Source organism: Apodemus sylvaticus, chromosome 7 (assembly GCF_947179515.1).
Source record: "Apodemus sylvaticus chromosome 7, mApoSyl1.1, whole genome shotgun sequence".
NCBI lineage: Eukaryota > Metazoa > Chordata > Mammalia > Rodentia > Muridae > Apodemus > Apodemus sylvaticus.
This window is the reverse complement of record NC_067478.1, coordinates 75,788,737-75,807,516: the sequence shown is the minus strand read 5'-3', so window position 1 is coordinate 75,807,516 and position 18,780 is coordinate 75,788,737. Positions and strand designations below refer to the sequence as shown.

At 42.8% G+C, this 18,780-nt stretch overlaps 1 protein-coding gene across 1 annotated transcript in view; it reads left to right on the top strand.

The window, feature by feature from the left end:
* Positions 1 to 8,259: 8,259 nt before the first annotated feature.
* The window catches only part of Exph5 (exophilin 5), a 41,227-nt gene continuing 30,706 nt past the window's right edge, over positions 8,260 to 18,780 (top strand). Inside the window, exon 1 of the mRNA XM_052188338.1 lies at positions 8,260 to 8,276. The gene's annotated coding sequence lies outside the window, so the exon portion shown is untranslated. The remainder of the gene's footprint in view (positions 8,277 to 18,780) is intronic.

Here is an 18,780-nt window from a genome sequence, read left to right as displayed (position 1 = left end):
TCCATAAATTGCATCTTCTATGCATTGTACCAATAATCTAGGGATCTTCCTTGACATGTACTTTTAACTCCCAAATCATTCATTCCATTTCTCTAAAAATTCTATTTTTCTTCAGGTCCACCATTATCAACTTGTTTGAAATAAATAGCTTTTTCTGCTGGACTCTCTAGGTGCTCTGACTGGCCTTAGTCCCATGCTGGAATCTAGTCTCTGCATGTAGCTAAATGCAAATCAAATCACACACACACACACACACACACACACACACACACATACACACACATTGCTTCAAATGTCTACCACTTTACCTGACCCCAAATGCTACACAAAACTGTGGCTGGTTCTCTAATCTCACCTCTCATTGCCACACTTTACCGAGGCAGTTATCTACAGCTGAGACCCTTCTACCTAGGACACTGCCTACAGTTGATATTCTACTGCCTAGGGTGCTGTCTTCTGCCTCGGATGCCACCTACAGTTGATATTCTACTGCCTAGGGTGCTGTCCTCTGCTTCGGACACTGCCTACAGTTGATATTCTACTACATAGGGTGCTGTCTTCTGCCTCGGATGCTGCCTACAGTTGATATTCTACTGCCTAGGGTGCTGCCTTCTGCCTCGGATGCCGCCTACAGTTGATATTCTACTACCTAGGGTGCTGTCTTCTGCCTCAGATGCTGCCTACAGTTATAGTCTACGGCCTAGGGTGCTGTCTTCTGCCTAGGACACTGCCTATAGTTGATACTGTACTGCCTAGGGTGTTGTCTTCTGCCTAGGACACTGCCTATAGTTGACACTCCTCTGCCTGGTATGCTCTCTTCAAGAACATTACCTCATCTGCCTTCGACTCCATCATCTCAGGGAATCTTCATTGATTCCCTAGAGCAGGTCCCCTTGATACACTCTCTTGTGACCTCTTTACTTTTTTCTTATTTATGACTCACACATGCCTAAACATTCCAACCCCAGAAGAATTTAAATTCCATGAGAATAGGGACTTGACTTTTTCACTGTTCTTTACTGAGAGTTCAAACATGTATTGAATGAGTGAGTCAAACGCACCACTGTTGCTTAGCTAGTCTGTGTCACTGTGGGATTCTTTCTCCTGTTAGACTTCATTCTCCTGAGGAGGGGGCATCCTGCTTTGCCTACCCGTGGTACCTCAGTCAATACTGACACAGTAGGAGGCCATCTCCTGGTGTATATCTGGTAAATGTATCATAACTATGTAAAAACACAGAGAAAAGCCAACAGAGAAAAACTGTTAGAATTATAAAAATTTAACTTCTCTCAAAATGATAGTGTAATAAAAATTCACAATTAAACATAAAGAAATAGCTCATTTAATACATTGTGATTATAGATTACTTGTAACAAAAAAGCTAACTGTAGACTTAGTAGTTATAATTATTCTACTGTAAAAAATTAGATATTTCTATTTTCCTCTAGTGTATTCAAATGGCTGTGTCATTTTTACCTAGATGTAATCATAGATTAAATTCTATGTTTTGTTTCATGCTGTATTTATTCTCCTAGATTCTACATTGCCTATATAATTATAGTTAGCAGCTACATGGTATTCATTTACATCAGTATACTTGAGAGTGATTCTTACTTTAAGATGTATTTCCTGGAATAGAACTCAGAGTATATATGTATTCACAGAGAAATATAGATGAGTAACTTCACTTTCCACAATATGGTGATGGTTATGTCGTACTTGACACGGGACTGACTATGATTTTTTTTTTTTACAAGAGAATTCAAGTTGTGTCATGCCTATAAGGGGAAAAGAATCCCTGTATATAGGTTTATACAGGGCATCCTAAGTCATGTAGCTTCTGAAGTAAGATGGATATGCTAGGAGTGCTGGGTGTGGGGAAACCAACAATTAGAGATGGCTCTGAGAAAATGCAATTTATAGACTTATGAGGGACATTTTAAATGAAATGCCAATATTGATAGAAGCAGATCCTGAGGTCCCTTTATTCTGTTAGTACCAGCGATGACAATAGAGTCAAGAGTGACTGACCAGGTAACAGGAAGTGACAATAGCAAAAAGAGAGGCACCAGTGCAAATCTGTAGGCTGTAAGCTGAATATTAATGATACTGCTGCCTAATGCTTTTCAAAATGCAAGTCTGGGCAGGATGACCCCTGGCTTCTCTAATACTTTTTATAAAACAGCAGTATCGTAGCCTGAAGCAGGCATGAGTTACAGCCCTCGTGGTTCATTGGTTTTAACTCCAAAGTGGCCACTTGGCCATCACCTCACTTGCCATCTTCTTAGCAATTTAAAAACCCAACACTAAAACCAGGCAGAGTATTTCAAGTCTAGGATCACAGCACTTAGAAACTGAAGCAAAAGGGTTGCTGTGAGTTCAAAGCTCCATACCAAGACCTCATCCCATATAAAACACAACACACACCTGAAACGCCCTGACACTTATGCTTTCCAGAGGACCTTGGACAAAGGGTTACAGTTGCCAGAACTTGAAATAATTCCCCAAACACTACAAATCCCCAAATGTGGAAACCAACAAGCCAGACATTTCCACCAGTACTAAACCATCTGCTTACAAGGTTGCCTGTGCTTCATCCAGGGCCATCTCCCTTTAGATTAAGCACCTATTACTTTCAAATACTTCTATAGTCTTCTTGAGAAACAATTTACCTTGGGAAGGAATTAGTTAAGGACTTAAAACAACTTTTTCTTCGGAAAGACAGCTAAGTAAGGAAAAGCAAGCGGGAAAGTAGCCATGTTAGGGTGTCAGGTCTGGTGTCTCAAAAGTATAGCCAGGTGCAGACATTTGCTTTCTGGGTGGTACTTTTATCCATCCCCAAGTCGACTGTCCTCTACATCCTGATGGTTAACACTGTTCTCATTCACGGCCTTTGTGTTAAGCAAATTTCATCATCTAAAGCTGGGGATTACGTTAACAATCCACACATTAGCTTTAGTCGCTGACCACTAACCGGATGAGTACGGGTCCCATCTGTTATGTTCCCCACAGCCTACACGGGACCTCAATAAACATTTAGTTGATTAATGTTGCCCAATAAACATTTAATGTATTAATGAATAAGCGAATGAGTAATCAGAACCAGAATATTCCAGTTTCTACATGTCATTAGGACATCTATCATTTAGTTGCTTTATTAGACCAAGTCTTAACACATTGCTCAACCAGGTTTCTTGTCATTGACTCTGTGATTATTTTAACAACCAGAAGAAACCCTTTAGATTGCCATGATAGACAGAAGACTACACCATATACAGAAGAATGTATGCAAATATGTACTCTGTGATCAAAAAAGGTTCTAACTATGACAACTTTTCCTCAGGTTATTAGCCTAGGCTGCTTCTCTAGTATGCAAAGTTCAGCTCATTACTTGAGTCTGCTCAATGGCTTTGAGTAGTGCATTGATATTTTTGATTTTTGTTTTGTTTTGTTTTTTGCAGCAAACTTCAAAAGACAAAGAGGGATATCAGATGGCTTCAAGGAGCAACTGGTGAATGGTTTGAAGAAATTCAAAGAAAGAAGTTTTGCAATGAAACAGATGTTAACCAGATGTTAAAACCACCCCTTACATACAGGCTACAGAAGGGGATGGCAAAAAATGGTGAGCACGAAAATAAATTTTGCTTTAAATTACCTTTGCTTTGCTTTGTGGTATAGCATCATAGACAATGAGCCCAAGCATCTGTGATTTAACCAATTTTTGGCTAAGCACTGTTATAAGGGTCTAAAGTTTCATATGATAGCATTTACTAGAGAGATGCCTGATTCGGCTCTCTGTGATTATTGTCAAATTATTTCTTGATAAACTTCGATAATGGTTACCTCTGAGGATTCAATAAAATTATGTATGTTAAGAATTAGCCTAAGGGCCAAGGAGATGGCTTAGCAGGTGAAACATTCACTGCATTAGTGTAAAGATCCAAATGCAAACCCCAGAACCTACATATATCTGGGCACAGTAAACCATGCCTATAATCTCAGCAATCCTGTGGGAAGATAAGGAACAGAGGCCTAGAATCCTCAGAACCTCTAAACTGGCTACCCTGCCACACAGCATAGCAGTAAAATACTGAGAGAAGATAGAAGGTTGAAGACTGTTCAATTAAGGTTCCCCATGACCTCCACAACCGTCATACATATCAACACACGAAAAACTTCAAATAAAAAGAATTAATATTGTGAATTAATATTAGATTGTGATGGCTTTTGGCTTTAATCCCAGCACTCAAGAGGCTGAGGCAAGAGGAGTATCACAAGTTTCAGTCCAGTCTGAGCTACAGAATAAGACCTTGTCCCCACCCCTCCCCCTCCCTCTGCTCCACCCCTGGCAAAAAAGAAAAAAGAAAAAAATGAAAAGAAAGGAAAGGTGGAGAATTAACCAGGAGTGTTAATTAACAGGTAAGTTAACCACTTACCTCAATGGGAGGATGAGGAAGAGGCAGAAGAAGAGACAGCTGGGTGTTTCATAGCAGACAGAAGAAAGCTGGTGGAGAAGCTAATGCCACCCTGGAGTCTTGGTGGAGTCTCCACAGTGGGCTGTTGTTAGGGCTGTTGTTAGTTACTGAGAACCTGCGTAGTTAGTTAGTGAGAGCCTGCTGTGGTTAGTTAGTGAGAGCCTGCTGTGGTTAGTTAGTGGGAGCCTGCTGTGGTTAGTTAGTGAGAGCCTGCTGTGGTTAGTTAGTGAGAGCCTGCTGTGGTTAGTTAGTGGGAGCCTGCTGTGGTTAGTTAGTGGGAGCCTGCTGTGGTTAGTTAGTGAGAGCCTGCTGTGGTTAGTTAGTGGGAGCCTGCTGTGGTTAGTTAGTGAGAGCCTGCTGTGGTTAGTTAGTGGGAGCCTGCTGTGGTTAGTTAGTGAGAGCCTGCTGTGGTTAGTTAGTGAGAGCCTGCTGTGGTTAGTTAGTGGGAGCCTGCTGTGGTTAGTTAGTGGGAGCCTGCTGTGGTTAGTTAGTGGGAGCCTGCTGTGGTTAGTTAGTGGGAGCCTGCTGTGGTTAGTTAGTGAGAGCCTGCTGTGGTTAGTTAGTGGGAGCCTGCTGTGGTTAGTTAGTGAGAGCCTGCTGTGGTTAGTTAGTGGGAGCCTGCTGTGGTTAGTTAGTGAGAGCCTGCTGTGGTTAGTTAGTGAGAGCCTGCTGTGGTTAGTTAGTGGGAGCCTGCTGTGGTTAGTTAGTGAGAGCCTGCTGTGGTTAGTTAGTGAGAGCCTGCTGTGGTTAGTTAGTGAGAGCCTGCTGTGGTTAGTTAGTGGGAGCCTGCTGTGGTTAGTTAGTGAGAGCCTGCTGTGGTTAGTTAGTGGGAGCCTGCTGTGGTTAGTTAGTGAGAGCCTGCTGTGGTTAGTTAGTGGGAGCCTGCTGTGGTTAGTTAGTGAGAGCCTGCTGTGGTTAGTTAGTGGGAGCCTGCTGTGGTTAGTTAGTGAGAGCCTGCTGTAGTTACTGAGTGCACACTTGGCTGTGGCTGCCAGCCTGACACGTAACTTCACCCAGTCTGAATGAGGGTCGTGAAACCTGTTTCCACAGGATAACTGTGGGTGTGGCAAACGTTCAGAAACAGTAAACTCTAACCTAACCTCTGTTAGAGAACTAGTCCTATGGACCACTTCTGCATTTGTTGACTTTAGTAACACCCTGAAATGGGCAACCGTATTTCTGAATGTATAGGTGAATGTTAAAATCTCCAACTCTCATAACAAACCAATCAATCTAAAAGGACAAATCAGATTTTAGTTGTGTGTGGGTGTGTATGCGTGATAGTGTTCTGCCACTAATCCCAACTAAAACCCAAAACTCACGGTTTTAGATTGGGCATGTGTTTGCTATGGTGGCTTTGCCTTATCATGATCTGCAATGTTTATAAAGTCAGTATTCACAAAAGCTTTATGGTATTATGGCCTTTGGATATGTTGATAGGCATTCAATTTAAAATTGCAAGCTCATATATAAGCTGTATGTTATATAGCATTATATAAACATTATATCATACATAATGCATATACATATAAGACAAGTAGATATATACATATTCATACATTAATATGTATATATTAAATACATATAATATATCACACCAGAATAGATTTTGGGGGAAAAAATAAGAAGCACTCTAAACAGTTTTATTTCCCTTTTATTTATTTTTTGGGGGGGGGGGAAGTTACATAAAAACTCTCCATGGGCTGGGCAGTGGTGGCATACGCCTTTAATCCCAGCACTTGGGAGGCAGCAGCAGGCAGATTTCTAAGTTGGAAGCCAGCCTTGTCTACAGAGTGAGTTCCAGGACAGCCAGGGCTACACAGAGAAACCCTGTCTAGAAAAACAAAACAAAACAAAAACAAACAAACAAACAAAAGAATAAAAAGAAAGAAAACTCTCCATGGTTTCAAAGAACTGAAATTTTCTAAAACATATTTGGATCAGCAAGCTATGAAATGAATGTGTCCCTGACTTACTAACTTGGATGTTGGAGACCATGTAGAAGATGTAATGAGAAAGGCCCGCAAAGCTGGCATCATGTAACATGTAAGGAAGCCTATGGACTGTGGCCCGTGACACAGACTGAAACTTTTCTCAGCCCCACAGGACCATTGGAGCACAGGGCCCTGAGAAGCACCTCTGGCTTTCCTTGCATTTTTGATGTGATATGGGGGTGTTAACTACTTATAGTCTTCAGAAGGAGAGGGAGACAAAAACCACACTTCCTTCTTTCACAAAGATTTATTTCAGAAAGCCAGGCATAGCAGCAGATGCCTATAACCCTAGTACTGAGGCAGGAGGACTGCAAGTTTGAAATCAACCTGATCCCCTCCCCCACCCCTGCCAGACTGGGCTTTATAATAATAAATTGTCTCAAATTTAAAATGACCAAAAAGTACATTTGAATTTTTTTTTAAAAAAATGGTCTCATTCATGTAGCATACTCTGCCTAAAATTTAATGTGGACCCTGAGCTTTCCACCTGCCTGCCTCCACCACCCAAGTGCCAGGGTTGTAGGCAGGTGCCATTTTATCAGAGATGGAGACGAAAGCCAGGTCTGTGCGTGTAAGGTAAGCGTGCCCCGACCTTCCAGTCCCTGTCTGCAGGTCTGCAAGGTTTTAGCAACGCTTTATTTATTTATTTATTTATTTATTTATTTTTATTTATTTTTTTAAGATCCCATGGAATTACAAACATCAAGATCTAAGAGCCTGATAAACCAAAAACCCTCTTTTTCTTCCCGAATGAGTTTTCGCTCATCCTTTGCTTCACTCTTCTCATTCAGAAGATCTGGGAAGGAGTCTCTAAAACTTCAGTCTCAGAGACCAAACGGGTGAGTTTAACTCAGGTCTTGTGACTGTTTCCTAAGTTATCTAGTCCTGAGGCAAATAGCCTGTTTGGTGTTCAGAATGTTCGACGTTTGTTCTTAGAATTGAAGTCTGGGTAGTCCCGAAGTAAACGGTATCTCACTCACTTCAGGACATTTCTTAGAGACTGAAACTTGGGCTCTCCTGAAAGCCAACTTTTTAAACCACAGTTAACACCCCTGGTGGTGAACCTGGAGAATCATGGGTTAAATGTTGGGAAAGAGTTATTGACAGTTGTTCTGCTGAGCCTGGAGCACAGTCTGTGCCTTGGCTAGGAAGATAAATTTAAATCACTGCTTTTCAGTGATTACGTGGTGGTTTTTTCCATAAGTAAACCTGGTATAGAAAGATTGGAAGAAAATAAGTGTCAGGTGGGTAAACGAAGAGAGAAAAAGCAACTCCCAAACAGAAACTTAATTTGAATTTCAGAAATGCTAACGCCACTGTTGTTGAGTGGTTGCCCAGAATTTCCATCTAAGGAGAGGGAGGGGCCACAGGCAGGCACCGGTGCGTGCGGACATTCAGGTTGAAGGCGGCAGAGAACAGTCCCCTCGACTCCGGAGTGTCATTGTGCTGCTTTGTGACAAATGAGCGAGCTGAGCTGACTCCTGAGTATTTTCCGCGTGTCTTTCTGGTTGCAAGCTTCCCACCCTCTTAAGGTGTTGGCTTGGCACGTGATGTGTTCCCTCACTGGCGAACTATTAAGACTGAGTTGCGGCGCTAAATCAAAGGTGTTGGAGGTCACTGTCCCTGAAAAACAAGTCGCAGCAAGCAGCTGCTGGGGCGTGTGATGAGGCTCTCACCTCGCCGGGCTCCACTGCACCGGAGCCCAGGGACGGTTTACTTCGGCTTTCTCCTGAAGGAAAGAGCTGAGCGAAATGTAGACCAGTGGACTGAACGTGCCAGAACCTTTGGCCAGGAACACTCTTCATCGGTGAGTTGCTTTTTAAAAAGCAAAACACATTTGGGGCAATAGTAATTCTGTTGTTTGGAAGATTTAAAACTGAAAACTATTTCGTGGTTGCTAGAAAAGCATTTTATTTTTCAAGGAGAAAAGTTGATTCCCAGCGTATGGGAGATCAAGGATTTCACCGTATTGTATCTTAGGGACTGTATTTTTTTTTAAAGGAACAGTTTCATAGAGCAGAGGAAATGGCTTAGGAATCGGGAGAAGTGGAAGAAGCATGTTTACTCCACAGGCAGTTTTAAGGGGTTTGTTTTTTCCAAGCTCACGTTACAGATTACTGCAAGAGCTGATCAGCAACTATAAAAGATCTAAAGATCTAGGATCTCCATTCTTGGTATGTGTTTTGGCCAGAGGGCAAACAGAAAACTTGCAAACTCTGTTCAGCAGATGTCCTTCTCAGATACCAAACTGACTCCTAACCCTGACTAAGAGACAGAACACAGCCTGGAGATATGCAACCAATGCCATTACTTCAGTGCTTCCGGGATGTCACCAGCTTTAAATACATCTTCCTTTCTTTAAAAAGAAATTCATTTTTTTTAAATTACTGTGTATATAAGAAAGAGAGAAAGACAGAGACAGCATGTGTGCACACGGCATGCATGTGGTGGCGGTCAGTGCACAACTTCCGGGAACTGGTTCTGTCCTAGCGTGTGGGATGCGGATCAAACTCTGTCAGCAGCCTTGAAAACAGGAACCTTTACCCAAAAAGCCATCTTAACAATCCCAAGTACATCTCACTTTCAAACTTTATTTTAAATGGGAATATTTAATATTTATCTTAACAAGATCACAAATAGTATTTACTTGCCTTTTTTTAAGAGAAGGATATATACTATAGTGTAGGCTGCCCTAGAACACTAGAACTCAGGTAGGCCAGGTGAGCTTCTCCTGCTCAAAATATAACAAAGGTTATACACTATTGTTTATTCCCAAGGTCTCACAGGATCATGCAAAAAGCATGATCATTTCTAAATTTGAAATTGACCTCAGTGTTTGGATAGAAATCCAAATGTGAGGGAACAAACATTTTTTTATGTTGGGGTTGGGAGATGTCGTACCAAGACTGCTAACATATATTTATGGCCTCGCTAATCCCATGAAGCCTTTGACTTTAACAGTTCTGATCTTTAAAATACAAAAAGCAGCCTTTAAAATGTGTTCTAACACAGAAGCTGTTCCTTGTCTAAGCTCGGAGCGGGGCAGGGGAACCAGTTACCCAGCACAGAACCTCCAGGTTTCTACTCTCTCCAGCCATCAAGGGCTTGCAAGGGCTTGATTGTCCTGCTTGGTGTCCTGGAGAGTAAGTCAGCAAAGCAATTAAACTTTTCCCCCAACTTTAATGAACCATTTTAATTCCTTCTGGTATAATTTATGCTACAATGTTAATTTTTTAAATCAGTGTACTTTTCAGTTTATTTTTGTCTTTTTCCTTTATCAAATCTTGTTTGTGGTTATTATAACAGATATTTGAATACCAAGCATAAAAGCCAACATTGAAGTTATTAATATAGCCATACACTAAGCCTGAGTAATATGGAAGCATTCATGTCTCTAGCAGATAGTCCAAAATAGAGTATCTTTTTCTCTCTTTCTTTCTTTCTTTTTTTTTTTTGTTTTTTGTTTTTTGTTTTTTGAGACAGGGGTTCTCTGTGTAGCCCTGACTGTCCTGGAACCAAGGCTGGCCTCGAAATCAGAAATCCTCCTGCCTCTGCCTCCTAAATGCTGGGATTAAAGGCATGTGCCACCACTGCCCGGCTAGAATAGGGTATCTTGATTTGACTTTCCAGAGCAGGATTCAGAGGAAAAGTAACCAGGTCAGAAAAAGGCAAAAGCAAAACACAGAACTTTATATGGAAAAGATGAAACCCTTGATAAGTAAATTCTCCTCTGTTTTCTCCTTCTTTTCCTCCTCTTCTTCCTCTTCCTCCTCCTCTTGCTCCTCCTTCTTCCTCTTCTCAGTTTGTTTTATGAGACATGGTCTCTCTACATAGTTCTGAATGTCCTAAAATTTGCTATGTAGACCAGACTAGCTTCAAAATCATCTGCCTCTCAGATGCTGAGATTGAATGTGTATGCCAGCACTCCAGGAGTATTTTCTTCCTTTAAGCGTTGGGTATTTGTTTTGTTTTGTTCTGATTTTGAGACAAGGTCTTTTTGCAGTGGCCGGGTCAGTCTCAGATTCACTCTTTAGCCCAAACTGACCTTGAACTCCCAATCCTAGGATCAGCCTCCTGATTCTACAATTATAAATGTATCCCACCATGCTCAGCTCTGTGCCTGGGCTTTACCTCAGAAAAGACACTGGATCGAAAGACTCAGTGAAACAGTATTCGGCAAAACCAGAACGGGGAAGTGGGAAGGGGTGGGAGGGAGGACAGGGGAAGAGAAGGGGGCTTACGGGACTTTCGGGGAGTTGGTGGGGCTAGAAAAGGGGAAATCATTTGAAATGTAAATAAATTATATCGAATAAAAAAGTGAAACTTAAAAAGCAAAATAAAAAAAAAAAAGAAAAGACACTGGAGCATAGACAACTTTTCTCAGGAAATAAAATTGGGAGGGAAGATTCATAATTTGGCAAGATATCCTTGTTTCCTTTAAGGTCCAACCAATAAAATTAGGATAGTCTCCCTCTCTACCCAGTTAATTCTCAACCCTGGTCCAAAGCTATAGTAGGATGTGATGAGAAGCCTCAAAAGAGAGACATCTAGACTCATATAACTCTTAGCAAAGTATATCATGGCTGCCTGAGTTTGCTATGATTCCTTAGCGATATCTGTTTCTTCCTACGTGTAGCATATGAGTTAAACGTGGTATCTATGTACAAGAAAAATAAGGTAGCTACAGGATTTTGTACCATCTGTGGTTTCTAGTAGCCAGGAGGGATCTTAGAATGTGTCCCCTGCACAAGAATAAGATAAACTACCATATATGGGGTGGTGGTGGTATATATTGTCTTCTCTTGTTTTGCTTTGTTGAGAAAGAGTTGCACATTGTAGTCCAAGCTGGCCTGAAACTCTATGTAGCCCAGGCTGACCTAGAATTCATTGCAATCTTTTTTGTTTGTTGGTTGGTTTTTGTTTTTTGTTTTCGAGACAGGGTTTCTCTGTGTAGCCCTGGCTGTCCTGGAACTCACTCTGTAGACCAGGCTGGCCTGGAACTCAGAAATCCGCCTGCCTCTGCCTCCCAAGTGCTGGGATTACAGGTGTGCGCCATCTCTGCCCGGCTCATTGCAATCTTCTCACCTGAGCCTCCTGAGTGTTGAGGTTCCAGACATGAGCAAGCAGGCCTGGCAGGATGTGGAATCTTGAAGTTTTGGTTTCTTCCTTCCTTCCTTCCTTCCTTCCTTTCTTTCTTTCTTTCTTTCTTTCTTTCTTCCTTTCCTTTTTTTTTTTTTTTTTTTGGATTTGTTTTTTTTTTTTTTTCAAGACAGGGTCTCTGTGTAGCTCTGGCTGTCCTGGAACTCACTCTGTAGACGAGGCTGGCCTTGAACTCAGAAATCTGCCTGTCTCTGCCTCCTAGAGTGCTAGGATTACAGGCGTGTGCCACCACCGCTCGGCTGGTTTATTACTTTCAATGGACCTAAAAATCCATGGGAACTCAGTGCTCCCATATGTAATAAAAAGTCAAAAAGGTTTCCGTTTCTGCCTCAGCCATGTCCTCTTCCTCCAAAACTCACCGTGCCCCAGCATAGTCTCCCTTTATGACCTTCATGTTACTTGAAAAAAATTTAACTGACCCAAACCCCAGGAAGAAAGAAACACATTTATGCTTACTTTTTAGTCATTGCTATTCATTACACTCAAGACGGTCTAACCTAACGCATGCAGCTCTCACCAACACTTTCCAGAGGGTGGCATTTCCCAGGTCATGTTATAAGGCAGCTGGTGTATATGGTCTGTGGTGCTCAGCCCTCACCACAAAGTTTCAGTACCTCTGCTGTCCCACGGGCTCCCTCCGTACAGTTTAGTAAGTGTTTGTGGTATACACCCTGGGCACTCTGGCCTTTGGGATAGCATCCTTAGCTATTCCTTTCTTGGTCCAGATTCCCAGTCCCAGAAATGACTCCCTCCTTGCCACAATGAGGCAATGTGTTCCAGCATGCCCCACCAGGAAGTCACGCCCTCAGGGAGCCACCAACCCTCTGTCCACCCACCATCTGAAAGCCACAGCCATATGCTCCTCCTGGTTTTTGGCAATTCCAGAAATGTAGGTTTTTTTTTTTCATTGCTCTTTTCCTGTGGTAATCCCCAAATGAAAACACAAGGGAACAAGTTTTCAAAGCTCATGAAAAATATGTACAGTTAAAGCCTCCTTTCCTTAGAGAACTCCCATAGTGTAGGGCATACTGGTGACTATTTCCCGAATGGTTCCACATGGGCTGATAACTGTAACTTCTGGATGAGAACTGAAGCCCACCCTTCTTGTCCTTAAGGATGATCTAATTCCCTTCAGATGCGAGGAGCTTTGGTGGATCCACCTAACCACTTCTCAGACATGCCCAAATCTGCCTGGTCCATAGGGCGTACACGGCTTGGGCTGTTCAACTGCAAACTCTTACATAAGCAGAAAGGTCAACTACTATTTTGGAAAGTTAAAAGGCACATCTTATTTTCCCTGAATTTATATTCCTTGTGCCTTGCCCTCCGTCTTCCCTTCTTTCCCCTCCCCATTTTCTAGTTGAAAAGTTTGAGCTGGAACAGAAGACTCTAAGACCATTAGCCAGAGAATTCAGAGTAAAGATATCTCCTTCTTAGGTGGTAGGTGTGGTGCAGACATCTGGGAGAAGAGTCTGAGTTTCATCCTGGGTAGCGAGTGGCTTCCAGTTAATCTGATTATCTTTATGAAGTCTGAGTCGCATGAACAGTTTTACATGACGAGATGGTCAGATCCTGGCTTTGGTCTATCCTTTAAGCAGCACAGGCTGGGAAAGAGGGAACTTTATTTTTATTTCTCCAGGATAATTGGGAAGCCCTGCAGCTTCTACAGACAAAGCTAATGACTGTAGCAATTCCCAACATGGCTGAGAACAGCCAAGGCAATAAAACAGCTTTACTTTTGTGTTCTGTCAATCTTGTATCAAAGTCCCACCCAGGATCAGACAGCGTATTTAGGGAAAGTGTGGACTTATAGCCAGTCTCTTCCAGGAGGACTCTGTAATTTGATTGGCTCACGCAGTGGGTAGTCCACCTCAGAACTGTTCAGTTTTGTTTTGTTCCTTCATTTTTGTTGCTGTTTATTTTGGTTTTTGCTTGTTTGTTTATTTTGTTTTTCTAGACAGGGTTTCTGTATGTAGCTATGTAGCCCTGCCTATCCTGAAACTCACTCTGTAGACCAGGATGGCTTCAAACTCAGAGATCTACCTGAGTTTTTGTTGTTGTTGTTGTTGTTGTTTTTTGGGGGTTTTTTTTGTTTTGTTTTTTGCCTCCTGAGTGCTAAGATTAAAGGCATGCACCACTGAATCTGTTCTTTATTTTGTCAATTCCAGCAAATAACAGTCAAGGGTTTTAAGGAAGTTGTATCCCTTTGAATTCACCCAGGGATCTCATGTAGCTAGCTGTAACCTAGGTAACAGCAGCTACACTGATGACAGATGTATCACGTGGTGAGCATCTGATGACCAAGGATCTTCCCTCCAGGGGAACAAATAGAAAAAGATCTTAACATAAGCTAGAGGATCCAGGAGGCTTCCTGGAGGAGGAGGACCAAGTTAGGTGACTAAAAGACTAGAGTCTATACCAAGCAAGTATGTGGTAGCCAGAGAACGCAGAAATCCATCTAGGTCACTGAGACTTGGTGAGTTGGCTTTTAAGTTGACTTCATCTGCTCTTCACTTTAGAAAAATGAACCAACTCAGTGGTTTCTCAGCCCAGGGCACCCCAGAGGACATTCTGCTTTAAAACCTTTCCAGTTTTCACAACTGAAGTGAGGGTACAGGTTAGGAGTGCTAAGGAACATTTTACAGTGACTAAGACAGGAGAACATAGGAAAAGGAGTTTCAGCAGTGCCTAGGCAGAAGGTCTTTGTTCCAACCTATAGAAGAAAGAGAGGGGAGGGAGGGGGAAGAGAGGAGGAAGAGAGGAGGGGGAGGTGAAGAGGGAGAGGAAGAAGAAGAGGGGGAGGGGGAGAGAGAAATATTAGAGTCAGCATGGTGGTGCATGCCTGTAATCGCCTTCCAGTCTAGCCTCAGCTACATAGTGAATGTCTTGGGGATTCCACTGCTGTGAAGCCACCATGACCAAGCCAACTCTTATAAGGACAACATTTAATTGGGGCTGCTTATAGGTTCAGAGGTTCAGTCCATTATCATCAAGGCTGGAACATGGCAGCATTCACGCAGTCATGGTACAGGAAGAGTTGAGAGTTCTACATCTTCATCTGAAAGCTGCTAGCAGAATACTGGCTTCCAGGAAGCTAAGATGAGGGTCTCAAAGCCCACGCTCACAGTGACACACCTACTCCAACAAGGCTACACCTCCTAATATTGCCACACCCCGGGTCAAGCATATACAAACCATCACATTCTACTCCCTGGTTCCCATAAGCTTGTTCAAACATATGAATCTATGGGCGCCATACCTACCCATAGTATAATAAAAAATACATTTAGTCCAACTTCTAAAGTCCCTTTACTCTATAGCAGTCTCAACAATGTTAAAAGTCCAAAGTTCAAGGTCTCTCCTGAGATTCATCCAATCAGTTAACTGTAATCCCCAAAGCAAGACAGGAAACCAGCTGGGCAAACTCCAAACTCTGCATCACTGGGTCTAATATCAAAGCAGTCTTCAGATCTCCAACTCCCTTTTCATATTTGTTGACTACAACAAACTTCTTTCTCCTGGGCTGGTTCTACTCCTGATTAGCAGCAGCTTTCCTCAGAAGATAACCCATAGTTCTGGCATTTCGACCATCTTGGGGTCTCTAAGGCAACTTGAATGTTAAAGTTTCTTGTTTTAATATCTGGGATCCACACATGATCTTCTGGGCTCCTCCGGGGGCTGGTGTCACTTCTCTAGCTCTGCCCTCTGCAGCACTCTAAGCTCACTCCACTGCTGCTGCTGTTCTTGGTGGTCATCCCATGGCACTGACATGTCCAACACACTGGGGTCTTTCGCTGCAACTAGGCTGCCAAGCCTCAATTCCTTTGCATGACCCCTTCAGTCCTGGGCTGTGAACGGCACCTGAGGCTGCATCTTCACCAATGTCCTTCCATGGCCTCTCACAGTGCCAAGCCTCAGCTGTTCTTCATGACGCCTCTGTGCCTTCAAAACCAGTACTACCTGAGTGACTCTTATACATTACCAAGTACAGCTGCAGCACAAGGTATAACCTTGGCTATCTCTGGAACACAGCTTCTTTGTACTCTCAGAAAACACTTCCCGGGTTTCACCTCAGTGATGCTGGTTTTTTAATCACTGCTAATTTCTTAGCTCCAACTAACCAGCATTGTCACAGTAGTTCCTTCTATTCTTGACTCCAAAGCCAGAGCCACGTGGCTGGAACCCGCCAAGTTCTGCTGCTTCCTGGAGCTGGAGCGTGACCCTCTTGAGCTCCTACAGCATCAGTTTCTATTTTCCAACTCCTTCACTGCCTCAACTTGGCTGTCTTCGAATTTGCTCTTTAGATTGTCCTTGAACTCAGAGATCTACACATCTTTGTCTCCTGAATATTTGACTAAAGGTGTGTACCACCAAGCCTGGACTTTAAGCTTTTCTCCACCTAGAATCTGCTCTGTCCAAGGCTGGCCTTGAACTCAGAGATATGCTTGCTTTTGCCTCCTGGGATTAAAGGCTTGTACTACCATGCCTGGACCTAAATTTAGCCAGGTGGGATCTTGCTCCAGGATCACCATTTCATTAATTCAATTTAATAACTGTGAACACAGGATTCAGCTCCATATCACTCCTGGTGCCCCTTTATATTTTTGTTTTCTAAGCTTGCTACACTTATTCAAAACACTCTTCATGAGACTTAAGCAGACAGCAAAGTCTGTTGGGCTTTTTTGAGCCATCTTTTGTCAATGCAATTTATATAAATCTCTTTACATCAGCCTCGGGTAGGCTCTTCAGATAAGGGCAAAAAACAGCTACATTCTTCACAAAAATATCACAAAAACAGTCTCTAGGCCACTGAAATTCTTCTTCACTGAAACCTCTTGGGCCAGGTCTGCACAGTTCAAATAACTCTTTGCAACAAAGTCTTCCATATTCCTACTAGGATAGTCTATTGAGCCCCCACTTAAAGCATTCCACTGCTTTCCAAATCCCAAGTCCCCCAAATCCACATCTTTCCAAACAAAAGCATGGTCAGGCTTATCACAGCAATACTACTCCTGGTACCTGGTACCACTCCTGGTGTCTGTTCACAGCAGAAAAACCCTATGACAAAAGCTACTCTTGTAAGGACAACATTTCGTTGGAGCTGGCTTACAGGTTCAGGGGTTCAGTTCATTATCATCAAAGCGGGAGCATGGCAACATCCAGGCAGGCATGGTACAGGAGAAGCTGAGAGTTCTACATCTTTATTTGAAGGCTGCTAGCAGGGTATGACTTCCAGGCAGCTAGGATGAGGGTCTGAAAGCCCACACCCACAGTGACATACCTACTCCAACAAGACCAGACCTCCTAATAGTGCCACCCCCTGGGCCAAGCACCACAGTGAGTATGAGACCAGTTTAGGCTACATAAGACCTTTGTCTCAAAAAAGCAAAACAAAATAAAAAATGAGAACATATGTAAAAACTAGGGAAGAGGGAGATTTATCTTTAACCATGAGCCAAAAAGAACCTCTTTACCCCTTAAACTGTTTCTTGCTGGGTATTAGTCACAACAAGAAGAAAAGAAACCTCTATGTTACTGGGATGGCAAACGTGAAAATTAACAGAATTTTGAGTAGAACTGTGACACCGTAGCAGTTGGGTGTGGTGAGTGAGGAAGAAGAAGAAATAGAGGTGGTGTTTCTTCTGTTCTGCCTTGGGGAGCTAGATGGACAGTGATGGACAGCAGAGGAAGAGTGAATAATATAGGAAGCAGAATGACCACCTTCATTGATATACCTAACCAGACTACACAAGAATGCCACAAGGCCAACACCAACACTGCTCACCTTCACACGCTTTATATCTGTGAGATCAAGACAAAATCAGAGGCCAAGAAGAATGGCCACGGTGGAAAAGACGTATATGGTGTGGGATCACATCTGAGGGACAGGAATCTAGAGAAAGACTTGTTCAGTCTTCCGAGTGAGTGACAGCTACATGATCCTTGGAGTAGATAATTGTCCAGGCCCAGAAATATTGGGAAAATGTTTCAGGCAGAATGGTATGTGCAGAAGCTCAGGTGTCAGTCAAAGTCCCTCTGGCTGAAGTGACAAAGGGAAGTAGGGTATGAGGCCAAAAAACACCTACAGACTAGGTCTTGTAGGAATTCATATATTCAGGAATTAACCTCATCTTTCACTTGGAAGGGAAGAGGCACAGTTCAGTCTGTCCTGACCACTCTAGCATATGTCAGAGGATGGTTTGGCACAAGCTTGGAGATACCAGGACAGAAAAGGCTACTGCACCGAAAGGATATAATGAGTGCCAGTAGGTGCAGAGACAAGGATGGGTTCCAGAGAATCCTGAGCTTGAGTCAGCGGGGTTTGTCGACCAGATAGGAAAGAATGAGGATGGAAAGACGAGAAGTCTGTGGTTAACTTACGGACTCTGAACGGCCTGTGACCCTATAGATGGAACTTCTCAGGGGTCACAGGGTTAGAAAAGAATATTCTTGTGTTCTTGAGCCCTGCCCTTCCTATTGCATGAGGATTTCAGAATGGCATCTGCCAAGGTGTGGAAAGGAGAGACTAATTGAGGTGGAATTAAGTTGACAGGTCCAGAGATGCCTAGGAGGAGAGCTGAAAGATAAGGTTGGGTGGGGGAGGGCTTGCTTAAGAGATTTACCAGATAAAGGAGAAGCCCTGAGCTAGTGAGACTCTTCAGCAGGTGAGGACACTTGCCACCAAACCTGATGACCCAAGTGTGATCCCCAGGACCCATGGGATGGAAAGGGAACGAATTCCTGTAAATTGTCCTTTGACCTCTACATGAGCACTTGTGTAGATGCACTTAACAGACATCAACTAAATAACTAAATATATAAACATAATAACAAAAATAATATTTTTTAAAGGAAAGCTTTGTTTCATGTTAAGATTTTGAACAATTCCTTTCAGGAATTTTTAGACAGGGGTAACAATGATCGAGTCTGAATCTTACAAAGATCTCTCTGTTGTTCTCATGAAGGATAGAGGGGAGTCCAGAAGAGAGAAGGTGAATGAATATCAGGCAGTATGGTTGAAATGGGAGGAAGGAGAATATTTATGTGAGATTTCTCAGCTGTGACATCATTAGGGACTTGGCAATAAATGCAGAAAATGAGCTTGCCAAAGCCAGAGGGGTTTTTCCAACATACCCTTCATGACATCAATG